At 35.6% G+C, this 3,445-nt stretch overlaps 1 protein-coding gene across 1 annotated transcript in view; it reads right to left on the reverse strand.

The window, feature by feature from the left end:
- The window catches only part of LOC107663169 (gamma-2-syntrophin-like), an 81,671-nt gene that overhangs the window by 25,358 nt on the left and 52,868 nt on the right, over positions 1-3,445 (reverse strand). The window lies entirely within an intron of this gene.

Consider the following 3,445-nt stretch of genomic DNA (forward strand, 5'->3'; position numbering starts at 1 on the left):
GCAATCACATGACTAGACAATAACCAATGAGAGCATGACACATACACAAGGCAGAGAGACATGAGGCAAGGGCAGCATGACACTAACAGCAGGAATCAATTACAAAATAAAAGACATGGAAAACAGGAACATGAAACAAAACCCAAACACCAAACTCCACATTACAATTATAATATGATTAATATTACTATTATTTATTAATTATTTTTTAAACGTGTTCACTTTTGTACACTTTAAAGATTTACTTCACAATTTAAAAAAACAACAATTATTCTTATTCTTCTTATTATTAATAATAACAGAAATGTTTTATTTACTTATTTATTTACTTACCATTAAGAAGAGGGAAGAGGGAATTAATTAGAGGGAAGGCTTAAGGTTTTATGTCGTGAAAGCAATAAGACAAAGTATTAAAAATGTGTTTTTTATTTACTCATTCATTTTATTTTGTTGTTAAATATTGCCAGGAAAATGCTAATTATTATTATAATATGATTATTATAAATACATTTTTTTATTTATGTATTACTTAAAATAGTAGTTATTATAATATGATGCAAACTACTTATTTAATGCAAATTACATATTTACTTATTCATTTTATTTAGTTATTAAATATTGCTAGGACAATACAACGAATTATATTATAACGTGATTATTATGAACAGATTTATTAATTTTTTACTTAAAAATTTAAATGAACTGTACAAATATTATAATATGACTATTATGATTTTAACAACAACAACAACAACAATTATTATTATTATTATTAACCGATTTCTTTATTTATTTTGCATTACAGTATGCCATTAAGCATTAGAGGGAAGATTTAAATTTGCTTCATTGTCATGAATGTAATAACACAAATTATTAAAAATGCTTTATATACTTAGTACAAACTATTTAATTGCTTATTCGTTTCATTTAGTTGTTAAATATTGGCAGAACATGTCCAGATATTTTTCATGTGATTCCACCTTATGAGGGATAGTTTCACTCTGAAAACTCTTACTAATAATGCACCTCTTTCTGTAAAACTGCAGCATGAAGGTCTATTGAGTTTCTCCAGATTTGTGCTCTTTGGACTCGATTCATAAGTCTTCTGCTCTTGCCAAGAATATTGCCTAACGATCTCATTTCCTGTGTGTTGTTTTAATTAGTGCATGCGCTGATGATCTGGTCTTTTTCTGAGGCTGTCACACAGCTGCCTGTTTTACGTGCAATTACCGCACTGACGTCACCTAATGATGGAGACGGACGCTGATTGCTAAATGTCCAATTAACAGCTGAGTGTATGTGCGAGTGGAAGCGGATCTGTTATTGTGCTGACCTATAACCTATAAATAGAGCGACTGACACATGCTCAAGCAGCGAGGATGATGGGATTGAGTGTCGTTTGACACTCGGCTGACAAGTCGAGTTTATGTTCGTGCATTTCATGTTACAGGCCTGTATTGTAAAGCTCTACGTATAATGACTTATCATATATGTTTCAATGCACTGTATCTTTTCATGAATAATTAATGATTTCAATTCATAATAATGCATGCCTATTAATGGTTTCACCTTTAAAAAGTGTCATGCATGTGCATAAGAATTAGTCATAAGAACATGCAATTGATTATAAGATCATATTCACAATATAATTATTTTATACTGCTTTATATATAAAACCGCTACCAGAAGGTTATATCAGTAATATGATGTGAATTCATATTATATATTTTTAATATTTTTAACTTTTCAATGTGTATGTGGACAACATCCGGATACAGGTCGCATGTTAATGCCAAGTGTAAACGCAGCCTTTGATGTAGTCTCCCATTCACCGCTATAGACGTTTACCCAACTATGACGACTTCCGCTGCTAAGAAACCCTGAAATGTGAAAAAGGTCCATAGCAGGCAAATGTAACTATGAATTTGCAAACTGAACACAGAGAAACAAACAAGACATAATATACATAGGTGCTTAGAAGTAAACAACTTTTGTTTACCCGGAGCTTGCTATCCCAGAATCTTCACTGCTACACTAGTAACATTCCATCTATATAGTCTGGAACCTCAACGAGATTCAAGAAACCTCCTGACCCTGGACTGAACCCCTAATTCTGATCTGCAGTTCAGATAATTAAGTCTATATGGTTTCTGCAATTTGAGCTTGATTGTATATCACAACTTGTAAAAGGAATTGTGAGTGAATTGATGATTGACTACACCGTGAACTAAACTGAGCAGATGCAGCTGACGTACTAACCAGTTTGCCTCGAGTTTGAGCGGACCGTGTTTCTCTCAGTGTGTAAACATCTCCACACACTGATATCTCCCTCCACACACCAGGCTTGGACTCCTCTGTGAACCCGCCCCGCGGGTGCATGACTAGCACACCATTGGTTGTCAGCCCGTCCATGTGACCATCTGGATTCTTCCATTTGGCTGCTTTCTCCTACAGAGAGACTTAATTACTATACATAAACAAAAATGAATGCGCTGCACTCTCTTTTTAGTTACACATGGGGTGACTCATTCCAGTTAGCCGGACACACCTATATTTACCAGGTAAGTTTAGATCAGTTCCACTGAATCAGCGGAAGTGGATACTTCCCCAGACACCACATACACAAGTATATATAAACGAAAGCTTAATAGAGTTTCTTGTAACTCTGATGAGAAATGCATCCCACAGACGATTCCATTTCAAGACCAGGTAAGAAAACACACTTACTCCGAGAAATATATTCTTGGAAGAATCGAAGCCTGCAGCGTAGATACGTGCTGTGTAGGGCGGGTTACGTTCACACACCACCCGGCAGGCAAAGCGGGAGATGGTGCTTTGAGTGATGGGTGTGTCTTCACTCTCCCCTCCGCCTGACACGGTGTCAGTCACCACAAAGTCAATAGGGCCCTCCGTTGATCGTCCAATCTAACGTACAAAAGAAAAGTTAAAGTTTCTCAGCCACCTCTTACAACTTTCCAGCAACTATCTAATAAGTTATATTCCAGGTCATGACAGTAAGAACAATGTTAAGAGAAAACAAATATTCTTATATAAAGATTTATATTATATTACTATAAAGTTACAGTGGTGGCCAAAATTATTAGAACGCTAGTATTCTCACCAGCTAAAAAATGGTTTTAAGTAAGTTATTTCTATCTTTTGCTGTAGTGTGTCAGTAGGAAATATCAGTTTACATTTCAAAACATTCATTTTGCCATTAATTGTAATAATCCAGTGAGATTTTAAACAGCCAGTGAGGCACACAGAGATCTGATCTGATCATCGTCCAGCCTGTCTGGAATGACATGAAGAAACAGAACAAACTGAGACAGACTCAATCCAGAAGAACTGTGTCCCCTAGAAGCTTCAAGAACCCGTCTCAGGTTACGTATGTAACCATGGTTCCCTGAGTAGGGAACGAGACACTGCGTCCTCTAGGGGTCGC

Source organism: Sinocyclocheilus anshuiensis, unplaced genomic scaffold (genome assembly GCF_001515605.1).
Source record: "Sinocyclocheilus anshuiensis isolate Anshui unplaced genomic scaffold, SAMN03320099.WGS_v1.1 scaffold767, whole genome shotgun sequence".
In the NCBI taxonomy this organism is placed as follows: domain Eukaryota; kingdom Metazoa; phylum Chordata; class Actinopteri; order Cypriniformes; family Cyprinidae; genus Sinocyclocheilus; species Sinocyclocheilus anshuiensis.